The 21,081-nt window shown below is 40.0% G+C and overlaps 1 pseudogene; it reads left to right on the top strand.

The window, feature by feature from the left end:
- Positions 1–4,508: 4,508 nt before the first annotated feature.
- Positions 4,509–20,754, top strand: LOC112228467 (annotated as a pseudogene).
- The last annotated feature ends 327 nt before the right edge of the window (positions 20,755–21,081 follow it).

The raw sequence follows: 21,081 nt of genomic DNA, 5'->3' as shown, positions 1-21,081 counted from the left end.
GATAGTTACCTGAATCTTACCTGCAATAATCATAGTTTTTCTCCCTGATAACACTAATCAAAGTGACACATCTCTCTTTCTCCCTATTCTCAATCCCACTCCACTCCCCAAACGCACTCTCTCTCTCGTTTGCGCGCAAGCTCTCTCATATAGACAGGACAGATATAAAGATCAAGGAACAATATGTGACGTAGTTGTAGACATGGAAGCTACAGTTTGGTGTACTGTAGATGTCAGGGAATCGCAAAATTGAGGACAGGGATGTGAATTATAATACAAACACTGCCAAATGGATTAACCTTCTTTGTACTTCTTGGCACATTCGCCACCACGTTGTTCTGACACCCTATTTCACAACAACATTGATGTAAAAAGTGTAATGCAGCATTCAATCCTGAGGCTTTGAAAGTAAACCTGAATTGTTAAACAGAAATATGGGGTAGTATATTACACGTGTTTTCACTTGTGTGAAGGAATTTCCATTGATTTCGAAAAAAGATAAGTGTGTGTGTTTTTATGATACTCCAGGCTGTAGAACAATGACATTGTTCATGCATCACTTTGAAGCACATTTTAAGCCATGTGATGACTTGGGTCAGTGCTGCTCTCTTCTGCAATGATGGAGGAGTGGTGTGAGTTGGTGACCTATTCCAGTACATAGATATTCCGCACTCTTTGGCATTCTCGGCAGTTTGGCACTTGATATGTGTGCTACAACTCCACCATTATTACTAAGTGACAACACCTCAGCCTAAAGATGTGTTCAAGTTGGATGCCGGTGACATTTCCCCTTGCACACTTTATTGTTGGTAAGATTTTTGAAACGCACAACATCTACTATTGTTGTATATGACTGTACATGAAATATCAAGTTGCAGATGATTTAGTCCCTATAGTCAGACTTTTAACTATGTGTATGCACTCCCACAGCAGGTGCAGTGGTATACCAGTACCCAGGGTCACTAACAGTGGCAGAGGGTACCAATGTGACATTTCACTGTGACATCAGTGAAATGGGAGGGGAATGCTCTTATATTGTATGGGTGCAAGTAGGACCTATGAGAAAGCTCATACTCTGGCCTCGAAAAACCTACAGTGTCCACACCAACACGGCCTGCCTCCTGAACATCCTCAATGCCAACAGGACAAGTGTGGGCATCTTCTAATGTGCTCTGCTTAACGGTGCCATGCTGAACATGGTCAATGGGAGTGTGCAGGAAGACTCTGGTAAGATCAGATGCTTCTCCATGCTTTATATTAGTGTTCATATTTTCTAGTCCTGAGATGTATACATTTGGTAGTTATGCCATGTCATGTAATGTCCTCTGTCTTTCAGACCCTATCACCCGTGGACTGGCAGGAGGCCTCCTCATCCCCAGTCCCACTCCTGTGCCTGGTGCCTGGACTGGATCTCAGTCAGGCCAGGGTGTACTGGGAGGTGGAGGGGAAGGTTCAGTCCTCAGAGCGTTTACCTGAGGTTCTGTCAGAGAAGCCAGCCAGTGTCAGAGTCCAGATCTCTGTACCTGGCCATACCTGGGCTGAAGGTAAAGAGATTACCTGTGTTATGGAGAGTTCCAGTGGGGTGAAGATGAACAAGACAGTCAGCAGGATGGGTAAGAGAGATCGCCACAGGGCTCTGAGTTGCATTTGTTTAGAATGTCTCTCTGCACAAGTTTAAACGGATGTAGAACTCTTATGTGTCAAAACAAATGGTGTCTTTTTAGGAATGGAGAGGTCCAGACAGGGAATGTTTCTGGCCATCTCTTTGGGCGGCATGTGTATCCTTCTTTCTATTGTGGTGATTGTCATCACCTTGTATGTCTGCAGACTGAGACACAACCCTCGTAAGTACTGTTTGTATTTCATTAGTTATTCATGATTGATAACTTTACCACATCTATAGCAGCAGTATATTATATAGGCTATCAATTGTATCTTTAACATATTGTATCATAATATTTCCAAAGGAAATAAAATATTTCAAGCCTATGAGCACAACCAGGACGGAGCACAGGTAAAATAACTTTTTTCTAAATGTTTGTGTATTATACTATTATAAGTTTTATTTTTGTGAGATTATACTATTACTACGTTTTCTATTATTACTATTTGTAATGATGATGATGATGGTGTTTCCTTGTCATTCAGGGTCTGACTGAGGTGCAGTATGACAGTTTGAAGTTTGGAGCTGGTCATGGGAGACCCTTCCTACAACTGCAGCTACAAAATAAGTAGGCTAAAGCTGCCCTTGTAAGACCTTACGTGTGAATTCAATTTTCTACAAAAACATCAAATAAGTGCTTATTCATTCAGAGTCATAGGTTTGTCAAAATGCTCCTGTGCTTTCTCGCTTATGTTTTCTGATCTACTTATTTGAGTCAATGATTTAAGGATTCTTGCTTTTAGAATAAGGAATTTATGCTGTCGGATTGTGTAGTCATTTCACAAGCTTTGTGATTGAAAACCATTCGTCTTGTTGAAATAATAGCCAAATGTAAATTACATTTAAGACAAATACAAGTTTCATTTATGGAGTGAACTCTTTTCTCTAGTCATATGCTGATGAGATTTTTGTGATAATAGTCAGCTATAAAAATGGGTCACAGATGGAATCTTTTTCATCTTCAACATTAATAGTACATCCTGTTGGTTTCACATAATACTCAGCAAGTACAACAGCACAGCTCCATTTGATGGTAAGCATTTTTGTCTAAATGCTCTGCCTCCTAGTATTTCAAAATGTCTCACAAGTTCGGTGCGTTCTATAACTTAAATGATTGAGCATCTTTCATCTCTGTGATGTTGCAACACAAACCCACAGATTTACATCATTTTAGCAGACGCTCTTACCCAAATATAAATGGTGTTTGACCTTAAGCTATTTGAAAGTGGTAATAATTCATGTATTATCTATACAGTATTCATATTCTGTGTTATTAGTTTATGGTTCCCATACACCATTGTAAGGAAGGAAGGAATGGTGATCTTTGGCTCCTGCCCCCCATCCTGATAGGAATGAGTGAACTCCTTTTCTCCTGCTCGGTTTGATGATGTCATGGCTTGTGCATGTCTCTCTGGCATGGGCTCTTTGCGCTGCTGAGCTGTTTGTTGCAAAACAGTGTCGTGGAAATTTCCTGTATTTACCAAATCATGAGAGCAAACCACACACAAGTCAGAGTTATCATGAACTCCATCTTTAATTATATGAGCTCCATCACAACCCTGTGACTCTCAGATCAATTCAGTGTCTATAAATGAATGCTCTGAGAGTCCCTTACACATTGCAACTGAGATCCTTTATAGCAAAGACACACATAGCCAGACAGCATTGGGCATAATTTATCGTTCAGCTTTGTCTCCTAAACTATGTTCTTTTCTCAAACTCAGAACCATAAAACAAATCCTCATATCAACAGGCATATATCACATCCACCCTGTCTTGACAAGATCACAGAGACACATTGACTGGCACACAGACATTGTGGAGCCAAGAGATACACGCTTGACCTCTCCCCTCTCTGCGGCCCAAGTAACTTAGTCCTGACAGAGAACAGATAACTGCAACCCCGGCCACAGTATTATACAAAAATAAACATTCTGATGAGAAGTAACTTACAAACATATGATGAATATAAAACATCTTACCTATGTTACCAACTAATTCTGATTATTCCCCAACAACAGACACAGCATTAATTCATTTTTTAAGAGCTCCGTCGGGTGGGTTAAAACATTGCTTTTAGGTGGATCATTCTTCCCTGTCTTCTCCTTCTATCAATGCTTACATTGTTGGCGTTAATCTTTAGTGAGTGAAAGGAAGTGAAACAGAAGCATTTGAAATAGATTATACAGTAGTTTTATTCATATTTTATATTCTGCCTTATGGATAGATAGGTTGAGTTCAAAGTTATTGTTACACTACCACTCTTAAGAACACATAGAGGTATGAATTATCCATTGCATGAGTTTCTTTCATTTTCCACAGATGTCAAAAGTACAAATGCCTCTTTAACGGCTAAAGTGAAATATTCCAGCATTAATATTCCTCAAACACATATTAAAAGGCCATGTATTGGTTTAGAAGAAAAAAACACACTATCCTTATTCAGAACATCTGCTAAATCTATTCTGACATAGACACTGGAAGCATTTTCCAGGTCAAAGTTCTGCTCCAAATATTTGGAAAAGACTGTCTGGAGAGTTGACCACAGTTTGTTGGACCAATTTGACCACTGTTTATAGAATATTTACAACATTCGGATAAATATTGCACCACAAAAACATAGGGAAAGTGCACACATACGTTGAATTCTATTTCTAATGGCAAATGTTGTTCAAAATTCTATTGTAATAGACATAATATTGATAATCATACATGATTTTGATATCAAAGGACTCTATCAATGGGCGGGTGGCTATTTTCGAAAACGTCGAGACAGAACGTTCATGAAGTCTGGAGCCTAGACAATAAATGTAAACGTTGTCAGTGGCAACGAAAGGTATCACTTCCGAGTGAAAGGTTGTTAAATTATTTCAAGATGGCTGCCCCCTCGCAGATGGCAACCTCTCAGCTGTACTGCTGGGAAGGCGATTGGGATTTACCGTCTGTCGACAATGAGTGTTTAATTGTATTGGTAAGATATCAATTATGATGTAATTCCAGCAATAACAACACTGCAAGATAGCACAGCTTGGCTGCCTTCATATTCAGTTGCAAGCTAATGTCAATGTTCATGACGTTGGCTTGGACATCACGTCTCTCACTGACATGGCTATCTATTAACATTAGTTGTCTAGCTATTTGTAATAAACATTTCACTGTAACTACCGGTAACGATTAGTATTTTTGCATGATAGTTATCGTTATATGGGCCGTTACCATGTAATTGCATTGCAAGGGGAACATTGTTACATTAACATCTACGGCTGGCTGATTTATACCCCTTTCAGACACTGTTAAGCTTTCAGACAATTTAAAAAAGGTCGCTATCGACCCGTTACTGTAGCGACGTCCTATGTAAGAAAAGGTAATTAGTTAACTTAGCTAGCTAACAGCGGCTAACTAGCAAGAACGGCAGCATGCACTGGAAATTTGCAAATACATCTCACAAGAATGTAGAGAATTGAATGTACTTAGCTAACCTCAATCAATGCAAACAAGCAGGTTTAGTTAAACAGCTGTAAGTACAGTAAACCTTCACTCTACCTGCCTTTGTGTGTGTCTCAGTGAAGGCTACTCAGAGGAGGAAGGGGAGGACCATCCTACTCAGTGAATTTCAGAAGCACTATGGTGCTACCGATTAATCTGCCGATTTTTACAAAAAAAAAACGTGTATTAATAAGGACAATTACAACAATACTGAATTTACACTTATTTTAACACATCAATAAAATCAATTTAGCCTAAAATAAAATTAAACATGTTCAATTTGGTTTAAATAATGCAACAACAAAGTGTTGGAGAAGAAAGTAAAAGTGCAATATTGTGCCATGTAAGAAAGCTAACGTTTAAGTTCCTTGCTCAGAACATGAGAACATATGAAAGCTGGTGGTTCCTTTTAACATGAGTCTTCAATATTCCCAGGTAAGAAGTTTTAGGTTGTAATTATTATGGGAATTATAGGACTATTTCTCTCTCTACCATTTGTATTTCATATACCTTTGACTATTGGATGTTCTTATAGGCACTTTAGTATTGCCAGCCTAATTTCGGGAGTTGATAGGCTTGAAGTCATAAACAGTGCTGCGCTGCAAGCATTGCTAAGAGCTGCTGTTTGAATGAATGCTTACGAGCATGCTGCTGCCTACCACCGCTCAGTCAGACTGCTCTATCAAATATCAAATCCTATACTTAATTATAACATAATAAACACACAGAAATATGAGCCTTTGGTCATTAATATGGTCAAATCCAGAAACTATCATTTCGAAAACAAAATGTTTATTCTTTCAGTGAAATACGGAACCATTCCATATTTATAAGTCTAAATATTACTATTACATTGCACAACCTTCAATGTTATGTAAAAATCTGGCAAATTAATTACGGCCTTTATTAGTAATCAATGGCCTTTCAACAGTTTACAACGAGCCAGCCGGCCCAAACGGCTGCATATGCCCTGACTCTGCTTGCACTGAACGCAAGAGAAGTGACACAATTTCCCTAGTTAATATTGCCTGCTAACATGAATTTCTTTTAACTACATATGTAGGTTTTAAAAAATATACTTGTGTATTGATTTTAAGAAAGGCATTGATGTTTATGGTTAGGTACATTATTGCAACGATTGTGCTTATTTCACGAATGCGCTTTTGATAAGTCATCACCTGTTTGGCGCAGTTGAAGTAGGCTGTGATTCGATGATAAATTAACAGGCATCGCATTGATTATATGCAACGCAGAACAAGCTAGTTAACCTAGTAGTATCATCAACCATGTGTAGTTAGTTAGTGATTATGTGAAGATTGATTGTTTTTTTATAAGATAAGTTTAATGCTAGCTAGCAACTTACCTTGGCTCCTTGCAGCCACAAGGTCCTTTTGATGCTGCACTTGCGTAACAGGTGGTCAGCCTGCCACGCAGTCTCCTCATGGATTGCAATGTCATCGGCCATAATCGGCGTCCAAAAAGGCAGATTACCGATTGTTATGAAAACTTGAAATCGGCCCTAATTAATCGGCCAGACCTCTAATCATAATTCAACATAGGAATGCAGCATAGCCTAACACATGATTAACCACACAGACCATGCAGGTGTTTGGCTACCCTCCCAAAGTTATAGCTCTGAAGTTGACAAATGAAGAGGAACTAATGAAGGAATCTGTGCAGTGTGCAATCTTGGAAGACATCTGGTGCGAAGATAAGGCTATTCTTAAGGCTATTGTCTGGTGCCCTTTGTCTTACATGCACCTCTCTATACACAGCTTTTATGGGATATGGCTTTATTAGCTAACTCCAAGCCTCTCGCTACACTGCAGCAGAGGCAACTGTAACTGGCTTTAGCTCCCCCCTCAGTTTCTTACAGGAAATTCCTGATATGTTCATCATGGTACAGTTCTCATTGTACCCATGTATTCAAAACCCAAAGATTGTGTTGTACGTATCTGACTGGAAGCAGTGTTTTTGATTTAGCTGAACATTCTTCCAATGTAAAACCTCTAATAATGTTCCATTTGGTTTGCTGTTAATACAAGGCCACCCAAAAAAATCTGTTGTATTACAGTAAACCACAACATTTCCATTGTGCATGTTCAGTTAAATGACTGATGTGTTCACAAGCCACATATGACAGCTTATAATACCTTGCAGGCTTGACTAAACCAGACTTGAGCATCATAAGCTACCTTTCCTCCCTGGAAAATTTTCAGACATGAAACTTTAAAAAAAAACATGTATATTTTGGACCCACATCTACTGGAGGGAACAAGATGTTAAATGTGGGTCTGGAAAGTGACTTTCCTCCCCCGATACTTTTTTTGTGGTTGGAAAATGCACATCTTGCTTGCTTTTAGTTTGTGTCTCAGAGTCGTCTCTAAAACCACAAATTGGCTATTGAACTGCAGCCATGTTAGTGACACATCAAACTCTTGGATGAACTCTTGTCTGGAAATGAGCAATTTCATTCAGAGTTTTCCAGGATGCCCCCCGGGTTTTCACTGCAACTGGGTAAATTTGTGTCTGATGATGTGTCACATTAAACAGACCTCATTATTTCCATTCAGTTAACTGGCAAAATGTCACTGCATTTAGGCTAGAGGTCTGTACATTCAACCTATTAGGTAATTGCAAAAGTGAATTAGAGAACTCTCCAGATTTTTCTTTAAAAAATCTATATTTTTGAGTTACTTAAAAATGACAGCATTAGCATATCTACTTGATGGTTACTGCTGGATTAGCCTATGTTTATAGCATATGTTATTGCCAATGGCTAGTCTAATTATCATATTAAGCATAGTTAATTGGAAAATCATGTAAGAGATTGATGTTTAGTTAGTAACAGACTGATGCTGAGACTCAGATTTTTTCACTTTAAAATGTAGGTCAAACAAAAACAAGGATTTCAAAGTTTAACAAACCGTACAACTCTATGCACAGGGACTACTTTTAACAATGCAAAAACACATTTACTTGAAGAACAGTGCAGATGCAGAGTTTGGCATACATTTTAAAGTGAAAAAACTAATTCAGTAGTAGCCTACCATGTCTTTCTACTACAGGCAAGTGGCATTCATACATATCTAGAAGAGGAGTCTCTCTTTACATTCCTCAGATGAGAAGTGTGTTGCTCTGTTTTATTAAGCAATGATGGAAAAAATGATTACCAGTGCAGTGTAGGCTAGCACTCAATTACCTGCACCTGTTTGTAGTCTCTCATGCAGAGTAGAGGACGGTGGGGTCTGAATACTTATGTAAATAATTCTGTATTTTAAATACATTTGCAAACATTTCTAAAAACCTTTTTTCCACTTTGTTATTATGGGGTATTGTGTTTAGATTGTTGAGGAAATGTTTCTATTTAATCCACTTTAGAGTAAGGCTGTAACGTAACAATGTGGAAAAAGTGAAGGGGTCTGAATACTTTCCCGAATGCACTATATATTATATACACTGAGTGTACAAAACATTTTAAAAAACTTCCTAATATTGAGTTTCAGCCCCTTTGCCCTCAGAACAGTCTCAATTCGTCGGGGCATGGACTACAAGGTGTCGAAAGCGTTCCACAGGGATGCTGGCACATGTTGACTCCAATGCTTCTCACAGTTGTCAAGTTGGCTGAATGTCCTTTAGGTTGGGGACCATTCTCGATACACTTTAGAAACTGTTGTGTGAAAAAGCCAGCAGTGTTGCAGTTCATGACACTCAAACCAGTGTGCCTGGCACCTACTACCATACCCTGTTCAAAGGCACTTCAATATTTTGTCTTGCCCATTCACCCTCTGAATGGCACACATACACAATCCATGTCTCAAGGCTTAAAAATAATTATTTCACTGATCTCCTCCCCTTCACTGATTTTTAAATTGGATTTAACAGGTGACATCAATAAGGGATCATAGCTTTCACCTGGATTCACCTGGTCAGTCTGTTATGGAAAGAGCAGGTGTTCCTTGTGTTTTATGTGTGTGTGTGTGTGTGTGTGTGTTTTATGTGTGTGTGTGTGTGTGTGTGTGTGTGTGTTATGGTATGCAGTATGCACAATAATTCATTCTAGCTAGGCCTTCACCTAGGCTACATATCTGTATAGGCCTACCAATATATTATTTATGTCTGTTAGACCTGTAGGGAAGATATGAATGTTTTATTTTCAGTCTAGCTAGTCTTCGGTTTACGACCAAAGATAAAAAAGTTGAGGAGGTATTTCCTAATAAAGTCATAGCCATGATGTCAGCTTTTGATGTGTTTTAATGACATTTTTTTCCAACCGGTTGGGTAACTTTGGCCAACAGAGGACAACTTCTCTCCATTCCTCCCTCCTAACTTTCACTGGCTATTCCATTATTGAAGATCTAGTTCTGCCTTCTTGAATGAGTTTTTCTTTCAATCTGAAGTGAGATCTGGCCTTCACAGTGGATCACCAGGCCCAATGTTGATACTATTGCTGTACATTTTACACTCTAAATAAGCTATGGTTGTGTACTGTACTTGACTTCTTACAAATGTCTACTTGTGATATGATCAGTTTGTCATTGTTGTGGGCAGACCCTAAATTACATGATTATATGTCTTCTGAGGTAAAATGTATTGAATGACTGTATCTAAATTATGTTAATGTGTTATCGGTTTTGATGATTGTAGGATACATTAAAGCAATAAGGCCATTCTCAATGCCCTGGGGCCAGCTGAAAGTGGGGTTTGTAAGTACTTGCGGACACTGTGGAAGGAATTACCTCTTCTTTTCCATGAAATGACGTCTTGTCACGCCTGTCTGCAAGCATAGTCAGGTCGATATGTTCAACTCTGCCAAACCACATTTATAGGAATTAGAGGTCGACCGATTAATCGGAATGGCCAATTAATTAGGGCCGATTTCAAGTTTCCATAACAATCAGAAATCAGTATTTTTGGACACTGATTTTAAAATAATAATATATGTGTGTGTGTGTGTGTGTGTGTGTGTGTGTGTGTGTGTATATATATATATGTAACTTGGCAAGTCAGTTAAGAACACATTCTTATTTTCAATGACGGCCTAGGAACCGTGGGTTAACTGCCTTGTTCAGGGGCAGAACGATAGATTTTTACCTTGTCAGATCAGGGATTCAATCTTGCAACCTTACGGTTAACTAGTCCAACGCTTTAACCACCTGCTTTACATTGCATTCCACGAGGATCCTGCCTGTTTCGCGAATGCAGTAAGAAGCCAAGGTAAGTTGCTAGCTAGCATTAAACTTATCTTATAAAAAACAATCAATCATAATCACTAGTTAACTACACATGGTTGATGATATTACTAGTTTCTCTAGCGTGTCCTGCGTTGCATTTAATCGATGCGGTGAGCATTTGCAAAAAAGGACTCGTTGCTCCAACGTGTACCTAACCATAAACATCAATGCCTTTCTTAAAATCAATACACAAGTATATATTTTTAAACCTGTATATTTAGTTAATATTGCCTGCTAACATGAATTTCTTTTAACTAGGGAAAATGTGTCACTTCTCTTGCAACAGAGTCAGGGTATATGCAGCAGTTTGTGCCACCTGGCTCGCTGCGAACTGTCTGAAGACTATTTCTTCCCAACAAAGACAGCCAACTTCACCAAAGGGGGGATGATTTAACAAAAGCGCATTTGCGAAAAAAGCACAATCATTGCACTACTGTACCTGGCCATAAACATCCATGCCTTTCTTAAAATCAATACACAGAAGTATATATTTTTAAACCTGCATATTTAGCTAAAAGAAAGGTTGAAATTGTGCTTTTCACCAGGTGAAATTGTGTCACTTCTTTTGCGTTCATTGCACGCAGAGTCAGGGTATATGCAACAGTTTGGGCCGCCTGGCTCGTTGCGAACTAATTTGCCAGAATTTTACGTAATTATGACATAACATTGAAGGTTGTGCAATGTAACAGGAGTATTTAGACTTATGGATGCCACCCGTTAGATAAAATACGGAACGGTTCCGTATTTCACTGAAAGAATAAACGTTTTGTTTTCGAGATGATAGTTTCCGGATTCGACCATATTAATGACCTACGGCTCGTATTTCTGTGTGTTATAATTAAGTCTATGTTTTGATAGAGCAGTCTGACTGAGCGATGGTAAGCACCAGCAGGCTTGTAAGCATTCATTCAAACAGCACTTTCGTGCGCATTGCGCTGTTTATGACTTCAAGCCTATCAAAACCGCGGCTTTTGTGGAGCGCTGCTTCGAGTGTGGCTGTTGTCGATGTGTTCCTGGTTCGAGCCCAGGTAGGAGCGAGGAGAGGGACGGAAGCTATACTGTTACACTGGCAATACTAAAGTGCCTGTAAGAACATCCAATAGTCAAAGGTATATGAAATACAAATCGTATAGAGAGAAATAGTCCTATAATAACTACAACCTAAAACTTCTTACCTGGGAATATTGAAGACTCATGTTAAAAGGAACCACCTGCTTTCATATGTTCTCATATTCTGAGCAAGGAACTTAAACGTTAGCTTTCTTACATGGCACATATTGCTTTTACTTTCTTCTCCAACACTTTGTTTTTGTATTATTTAAACCAAATTGAACATGTTTCATTATTTGAGGCTAAATTGATTTTATTGATGTGTTGTATTAAGTTAAAATAAGTGTTTATTCAGTATTGTTGCAATTGTCATTATTACAAATACATTTTAAAAACCGGCGATTTAATCGGTATCGGCTTTTTTTGGCCCTCCAATAATCGGTATCGGCGTTGAAAATTCATAATCGGTCGACCTCTAATAGGAATGTAATTTTATGTATAGCTATCTATCAGCCATACACAATCAAATGTTGCTGTGTATTTGCCTTGTCAATCTACAGTGCAATGTGTCTTTAGGCTACTTTGTATCAAGTCTGCTGCAATACAACAATTGCTTTGAGATCCATTGAAAGGCATATTAATGCAGTCAATTACTGTTTGCTTATTTCATTCTGGAATATGATTTTTCCTTGTGAGTGCAGGACACAGTAAGCAGAAATGCAGGACCGTTCCATGAATGGTGACCTGGGCCCAGATTGACACAACTTTCTTAAGAAGAAATTTCTTTTTAACTGCCATTTTTTCCCATAACTCTAGATTTATGAAGAAAGTCAAGCAAAGTTGCTATTCCTAAAAAAAATGTAAATGTTCTTGCTCTATTTCTTATGTTTCTCCTTAAGCAAAAAGTTAAGAAGAAATTAGATTCTTGAAAATAAAGTTATTGGATTTGTTCTTAATTCCAACATAGCTAAACCCTTGTCCTAAACTCTGGGCAGTGAGAGAATAAACTCATGAAAGCAATTGAACATGTTTAATTCACTCACAAACTTCATCTGAAAGTTTCTGTATGGATTATTTTAAACCCAACAACATGTTTTAGAACAGTAATCTCAGTACGAATTATGCTAACATGATTGCCATTGCTGGCTAGATAGCTAGCTAAATTAGTTGCCTAGCAACAAACATTTTAAGATTCAGAAGATATTTGAGAAGTTTGTAAGAAAATCAAGATACTGTTGAGGAATTGCACTTACAAACTATCTTATGAACCTGTTTTTTTTCTTAAAAGCTTATGTTTTTGTGTAAGAAGTGTTTTGTGAATCTTGGCACTGGTTTTAGTTGAGAATGTAGGCCAAGTTTAGACACCTAATCTGTTTCTATTAGGCCTATTGAAGTTTCTCCTTCACAAGCCTTTTTACTCTGGTATTTTACTGCGTTCCTTCTACTTTTCAATCTCCTTACAGGTTATTTATCTCTTCAGGAACAGTTTGTTACATCACAACTGGCACAGCTACCCGCCACTCCCCTTCCCATGCCTAATCACACTGCATGCTCCAGGACTCTTTCAGGCAGGGCAGGCTCCACATCCTTTCTTCCATAATCTCCATCCGAACAGTCTACAGCAAGAAATGTCCCTCCCATTGATAAAAATAAGTATTGTGTAATCTACAGTTGAAGTCGGAAGTTTACATACACCTTAACCAAATACATTTAAACTCAGTTTTTCACAATCCCTGACATTAAATTCTAGTAAAAATTCCCTGTCGTGGATCAGTTAGGATCACCACTTTATTTTAAGAATGTGAAATGTCAGAATAATAGTAGAGCGACTTGTTTATTTCAGCTTTTATTTCTTTCATCACATTCCCAGTGGGTCAGAAGTTTACATACACTCAATTAGTATTTGGTAGCATTGCCTTTAAATTGTTTAACTTGGGTCAAATGTTTCGGGTAGCTTCCCACAATAAATTGGGTGAATTTTGGCCCATTCCTCCTGACAGAGCTGGTGTAACTGAGTCAGGTAAGTCGGCCTCTTTGCTTGCACACGATTTTTCAGTTCTGCCCACACATTTTCTATAGGATTGAGTTCAGGGCTTTGTGATGTCCTCAAGCCATTTTGCCACAACTTTGGAAGTATGCTTGGGGTCATTGTCCATTTGGAAGACCCATTTGCGACCAAGCTTTAACTTCCTGACTGATGTCTTGAGATATTGTTTCAATATAGCCACATCATTTTCCTACCTCATGATGCCATCTATTTTGTGAAGTGCACCAGTCCCTCCTGCAGAAAGCACCCCCACAACATAATGCTGCCACCCCCGTGCTTCACGGTTGGGATGGTGTTCTTTGGCTTGCAAGCCTCCCCATTTTTCCTCCAAATATAACAATGGTCATTCTGACCAAACAGTTCTATTTTTGTTTCATCAGACCAGAGGCCATTTCTCCAAAAAGTATGAACTTTGTCCCCATGTGCAGTTGCAAACGGTAGTCTGGATTTTTTATGGCTGTATTGGAGCAGTGGCTTCTTCCTTGCTGAGCGGCCTTTCAGGTTATGTTGATATAGGACTCGTTTTACTGTGGATATAGATACTTTTGTACCTGTTTTCTCCAGCATCTTCACATGGTCCTTTGCTGCTGTTCTGTGATTGATTTGCACTTTTCGCACCAAAGTACTCTTATCTCTAGCAGTCCGAACACGTCTCCTTCCTGAGTGGTATGACGGCTGCGTGGTCCCATGGTGTTTATACTTGCTTACTATTGTTTGTACAGATGAACATGGTACCTTCAGGCGTTTGGAAATTCCTCCCAAGGATGAACCAGACTTGTGGAGGTCAACAATTTTGTTGTCTTAAGGTCTACATCCACAGGTACAGCCATCACTAACATTGAGTGGCTGCTGCCAACATACTGACTCAACTCTAGCCACTTTAATAATGGAATAATTGATGTAATCAATTTATCACTAGCCACTTAATATAATGCTTGCATACCCTACATTACTCATCTCATATGTATACACTGTACGCTATACCATCTACTGCATCTTGCCATCTTGATGTAATTAAATGTATCACTAGCCACTTAATATAATGTTTTAATACCCTACATTACTCATCTCATATGTATATACTGTACTCTATACCATCTACTGCATCTTGCCTATGCCGTTCGGGTATCACTCATTCATATGTTTTTATGTACATATTCGTATTCATTCCTTTACACTTGTGTATAAGGTAGTTGTGAAATTGTTAGATATTACTGCATGGTTGGAACTAGAAGCACAAGCATTTCGCTACACTCGCATTAACATCTGCTAACCATGTGTATGTGACAAATAAATGTGATTTTATTTTAAATGAAATGATGTCAATTAGCCTATCAGAAGCTTCTAAAGCCATGACATAATTTTCTGGATTTTTCCAAGCTGTTTAAAGGCACAGTCAACTTAGTGTATGTAAACTTCTGACCCACTGGAATTGTGATACAGTGAAATAATCTGTAAACAATTGTTGGAAAAATTACTTGTGTCATGCACAAAATAGATGTCCTAACCGACTTGCCAAAACTATAGTTTGTTAACAAGAAATTTGTGGAATGGTTGAAAAACAAGTTTTAATGACTCCAACCTAAGTGCATGTAAACTTCCGACTTCAACTGTACATTGTTACATCTACATCTATCTAATTATTTTAATTAATTATAATTAATTGCAACTGCGTAAAGTTTTTTTCCTATCCTTTTCAGAAGGCTCAATGTCTCATTCCTAGTGTCAACCTTTAAATTCATCCTTTTTGTTGTTCCGGGTGTTTTTGTCTTTGGGGTTCCTGAGTGGCGCAGCGGTCTGTAGTATAGGCTTCACTACAGACCCTGGTATTATTCCAGGCTGTATCACAACCGGCTGAGATTGGGAGTTCCATAGGGCGGCGCACAATTGGCCCAGCCTCATTAGGGTTTGGCCGGGGTAGGCCAGACTTTGCTGTGGTGCTAAAGGTTATCGAGTATAGCCTGGTGTCTGTGGTGTCTAGAGTTAGGCAGCCTATCCCACAGTCCTGTTGTTTAGATGCTTGCTGTTTGTTTTTACACACTGTCTATTGGGTCCTAAGGGTCTGCCTTAATTGAGGTGTTCATTCTTCCCTACCCCTCCCTTTATGCTAGTGGAATTATTTTGTGCCCAGCTCAGATGCTTCCTGGGGTTTTTGGCCTGTTTAAAAAAAAAAAGTTTCCACAGCCTTGTGTACCCAAAGGTATGTCTGGCTCAACATGTTTTAGCTCAGCGTTAATCATCTCCCTTTACTTCAGGCCTATGCAAAGTTTGCAGGCGCACCCCTCAAACTTCACAAGATCGGCAACCCCTGGAGAAGTCCCACTGGTAAGATGTCTTGTCATTTGTTTTTAGATCCTTTCATTTTTTGTTGTCTCAACTCGAGAAACATGGCTGCATTAATTCATTTCAGTACTAGGCATATTCTCCTATAATCAAAGGGAACACAGGGAGACTAATAAATGGAATGGAAGGAAAATGTCTCTATAAAATAGAGATAGCTCCTTCTTTTCACTTTGTTCTTGTTTGTTATTCCTTTCTCTTTTACTACATTATTTCTCCATCTGTATAGTATGTTTTTCTTGATTCTTACTTTCCAGACTTAATGTCTTCCCTCTCCTCTGCCTTTTCTCTCTATTCTTCATCTCTACATTCTCTCTCTATCCACTCTCCTGTTTTCTCAGCCTATCCCACAGATCCATCGGTCTGTAATGGTCATATTAACAGTGGCTGTTAATGAGTGGTGTTGTGAGGTGCCTGTCTTTATGATGCATTTTCCCCCTTTGGTAGGCTCCCTGCCTGCCCTGAAGACCAGGAAGAATGGGAGTCTCTCTCAGCCCAGTGACATTATCATCCACCTCAGGAAACAGGTGACCGAGAGACCGCCTGCTCATGTACAGTACAGCACAGTCCTCTGCTTTGTCTGGAAGAGTTGCTCCATGCTCTGTTCCACACTTTCTTAAAGTGAATTATGGCCCCTGAATTCAAAACTACTGATGGATTCTCGTCACATTTCCTATGACCCGATTTCCCAGACAAACCTCCCAAAGTCAGTCAAAAACGGCTTATTTTACCCTCCAGAGTGAGTGAGGGAGAGAACCTCTCTTAGATTTCCAATCAGGTTGAGTTCTTCTTGATCCCAGCATGCACCATTTCAGACTGACTGCCCTGCAGTCATGAGGTTAGATGGAAAACACTTGACCCAGAACACCTAGACTGCCAGGAGTCCCATAAAGACCTTCACTTCACTTTAGTTTTTTGAATGGGTTTGTGGAGAACATAGTAATCGGGCCAAGGCAGCTCATGGTATTGTTCCAGAAGGGCTTTAAAAACTATTTTGAATACCTGACGACAGCGAGACTGGTTTAAAATGTTGTGGTCCGTGAATCCTGTCGTGATGTTTGTGAAAGGTGATGAATCTCCTGAAGTGTGTTGTGATATGATCCTATCTTTCAGAAATACAATGCCGACTTCGACCTGTCTGCCAAAGAGGAAGCAGACACTCTGGCCTTCATCTCACTCCTGGAGGAAAAACTGATGCCAGCTCTGGTGAGGTTCACTGTTACTCAAAGAGAACAAGACAGATAGGGAGGGGGCTGAAGGGAATGAGAGAGAGCGTGTGTATGTGGAGAGAATGAGTGAAGGAGGTTGTAGAAGACATTTCTGCAAGAATGAGATGACGTGGAAGATGTCACTAGTTGTGCACTAGTGACTGGGTTGTGCCACATCACTCCGATTATGGCAAAAAGTTATTAGAATTTGCTCAATTTATTTTATTTTGTCAGATAACTCTCTGTCTCGCTAGAAAATTCTAGGTGATTTATACCTGGTGCTTCATTGTGTCCTATAAAGAAATACCTCAAATGTTGTCTCCTGTGCCAGCAGAACCGTGTCAACATGGAACAACCTGTGGCTTCCTGCAGCACTTTGAAGTGGGATAAACAGCCACTGTGCTCTCAATGCCAAAATGTGTAGCTCAACTGCTGTATTTTGTGTCTGTTTGAAATAATCTGAATATCCTAAGGATTCTAATTCATAGTGACTACTATGTCATTACCTCTAGCTTGTGGAAGCCCGTTTGCATCTCTTTCACACTTTTGTGCTTCTCTCTCTTTCTGGTCTAGGTCTATACTCGGTGGATTGACCCTAAGAACTATGTGGAGGTGACTCGGCGCTGGCACGCGAAGCACGCCCCATTCCCCCTGAACTTCTTCCTTCCTGGCAGCATTCAGCGCCAACAGCTTGAGAGGCTGAGGCTGGTCAGGGGAGACGAAGAGTTGACAGCAGGGGAGGAATTGGAGGTGGTGAGTGGAGGGGGAGATGGAAGATGTAGGGTAGGTACACCCAAGGCAACTGTTGTTTTAATAGTCTTTCTAATCTTTCCAAATAAAATGTTATGGTGCCCTTTGCAACCAGTCTAGTATGGGGGGGGCATACTGTATTGGTACCATTTCATTTATATTGTTTATACAGAATTCTTAATGTAAAAAATAACATTGGGATGATTTAAACAAAAACTTGGTATGGAGGAAAACCTTATCTACATATATTGTTGAGGAAGCATCACTCTGTGAAAATGTCACCTGATACCAAAATATGCAGTTGGCACTCATGCAGTCATGCATCGAGGAAGGAATCCATGCTGAAACGCCTGTGCACAGTAAAAAGCAATAAACAATTTTCTAAATGAAAAAATAGGTTTAAGACTATTTCCTGAATGCCAACCACATGTTAGGGTTTTGAGTTCTTGTCCAGTTCGGTCTTGTACAACACACATTTAAATATACCACTGCCATTAGCAAGTTAGACTACTACTTTTCATTAAAAACACCTAAATAAAAAGGGCCATAAAATTCCAGGTGTGTGAATTGGGATAGGTTATCAAAATAAAAAAGAATGATGTGAGGGTGTTGCGCTGTGATTTAACCATGTGCTGAGAGAGGTGTGAACATTGGACTTGCCTCCGTAGCTGAGCTGACACATGCTTCAGACATCATTGATCCCTGTGATGATGTAATGGTTTATAGGGTTGCCATGGGAACTCGACTTGTTTCCCAAAGCGCTGGTCCAGGGCAAAACCTTACCTAAATACACGCCTCTGGTCCAGGGTACCTTTTTTCAGTCTTGTAATGGTTAAAGACTTGTAATGGTTAAAGACCTCCCCCCTAAAAAAAAACAACACCATTCTGCACTAACTGTAATTTTTATTCAGACATTTGGAACAACACAAATAAATAATCATAACATTTAAAACTATATAAATATATATATACAAAAATAAGACTCAGAATTATCAAAAAGAAGTAACAAAAACAAATAATTATCAAAAAGAAGTAACAAAGACAAATAGAAACAAATTGTTGTATATAAATAAAAAAGATCATTGAATTATTACACTATTACCCTATTGCTAACAAAAAACACAAATAAAACTAAATTGCACAAATCCTATATCATACAAATATACAAATATAATTATACACTTATGAAGAAAATAACCTGATTATTACACTATTGCACTTCAAACAAGAAATACACTAACTAAATTGCACAACTAGTTGCATTACCATATGCATTAGTACTGTACAAAATTAGAGGTGCGCTATTTGATAGATTCCCCCGCTTCCCCTACCTTGGGCTTCCAGTGGGGAAACCTGAGGTCAGCCTACCCCCGTCCCCTCCCCATCTCGTACTTCTGTGTGGGAGACCTTCCCAGGCAGTAGCCTGCCTAGCTCACAAACTATAGCAGGCAGGGCACCCACTCCGACAAGGTTAATTGACTCACAGTGCCACACGGTGACATGATATAATTTACGTGAATTGCAAATGAGCGATAGAAAACCAATTGCGCAAATGTCACCATTCAGATTTTAATTGTTTTTATTTAAACATTTTTGTCTGGGTGCCCCATGCCACCCCAGGCAAGATGCTGCCCTGGGTGGCTGCTCATGTCGCCTATGTCTCAATCCGTCACTGGTTCTTATGGACGATGCAACGCGGAGTGCCTGGACACAGCCCCTAGCTGTGGTATATTGGCCATATATCACAAACACCCGAGGTGCCTTATTGCTATTATAAACCGGTTACCAACGTAATTAGAGCAGTAAAAATACATGTTTTGTCATACCCATGGTATGCGGTCTGATATACCACAGTTGTCAGCCAATCAGCATTCAGGACTTGAACCACCCAGTTTATAGTAAGGAATATATCATGATTCAAAATAATTTGAGAATTTGGCCTGATGTCGGTTTGTCAACACCTTTCTCTCTCCAGCTGTACTGCGATGCTATGGAGTGTATGAACCTTCTCTCGCAGAGGCTGGGCTCAACAAGTTCTTCTTTGGAGACTCGTAAGTCCACACAGAGAGGTTCTACCTCAATACATTAAACTGGGAATTCAGCACTTCAACTTAATTCACTTGCATGGCATCCATATGCATCTCTAACTACATGACACTGTTTCCTCCAGACCTTCACCTTTGGATTCTTTTGTCTTTGGCTACTTGGTGCCCATCCTGAAGATGAAACTGCCCAATGGAAGACTCCAATAGCACCTCAAGTCACTGGACAACCTGAGCCACTTCTGCTCCAACATCCTGGCGCTCTACTTCCCCAGTGAGGGACGAGGTGTGGGACCACATAACATACTGTACATGCAGTATATTGTCTTCAATGATATCTATTATATAACTTGCTATTGTTGTTTAACTTTTGAATTCCATGTCTCACATTTTTTCTTGTTTATCTTTTGTGCAGAAGGTTTTAGTCGCAAGGTGTCCTCCCAGCCTGAAGGGGGTGACGCTGATAACGAGCCTGGTAAGAGGCGCAAGCAGCTGCTGTCGGTCCTGGTGGCCCTGGGTGCCATGTTGAGCTACGCCCTCCTCACCGGCATTGTGGCTATTCAACACGTCAAGCAGGAGGCATTAGACCACCGTTCCCCAGGTCTCACGTCACTCTCCTCCAACGAGGAGGAGGATGAGGAGGGCAGAGGATGAGGAGGAGGAGACGGCTGCAATTCAAAACTGATCTCCGGTGTCTACTCCTAATTCTTCGTTGACGCTCCCTCAGAAGTCTGGAATGACTGGAAAGGTGTTAACCAATATGGCAGAAGATCCAGTTAGCCTTTTAGACTTGGTGGAAGGTTTACTCTACTACTATCTTGTCTCATCGCTACAACTCCCGTACGGGCTCGGGAGAGACGAAGGTTGAAAGTCATGCGTCCTCCGATACACAACACAACCAAGCCGCACTGCTTCTTAACACAGCGCGCATCCAACCCGGAAGCCAGCCGCACCAATGTGTCGGAGGAAACACCGTGCACCTGGCAACCTTGGTTAGCGCGCACAGCGCTCGGCCCGCCACAGGAGTCGCTGGTGTGCGACGAGACAAGGACATCCCTAACCCGGACGACGCTAGGCCAATTGTGCGTCGCCCAACGGACCTCCCGGTCGCGGCCGGTTACGACAGAGCCTGGGCGCGAACCCAGGGTCTCTGATGGCACAGCTTGCGCTGCGCCACCCGGGAGGCTTTTGCCTAAACTTAATCCAACCCCCTGAACCTGCCTAACCTTAACCAATTAGGATTACTTGCCTAAACTTAACC

Source organism: Oncorhynchus tshawytscha, linkage group LG03 (assembly GCF_018296145.1).
Source record: "Oncorhynchus tshawytscha isolate Ot180627B linkage group LG03, Otsh_v2.0, whole genome shotgun sequence".
Taxonomy (NCBI): Eukaryota; Metazoa; Chordata; class Actinopteri; order Salmoniformes; family Salmonidae; genus Oncorhynchus; species Oncorhynchus tshawytscha.
The sequence above is the reverse complement of the archived record's forward strand: the minus strand, read 5'-3'. Positions and strand labels throughout refer to the sequence as shown.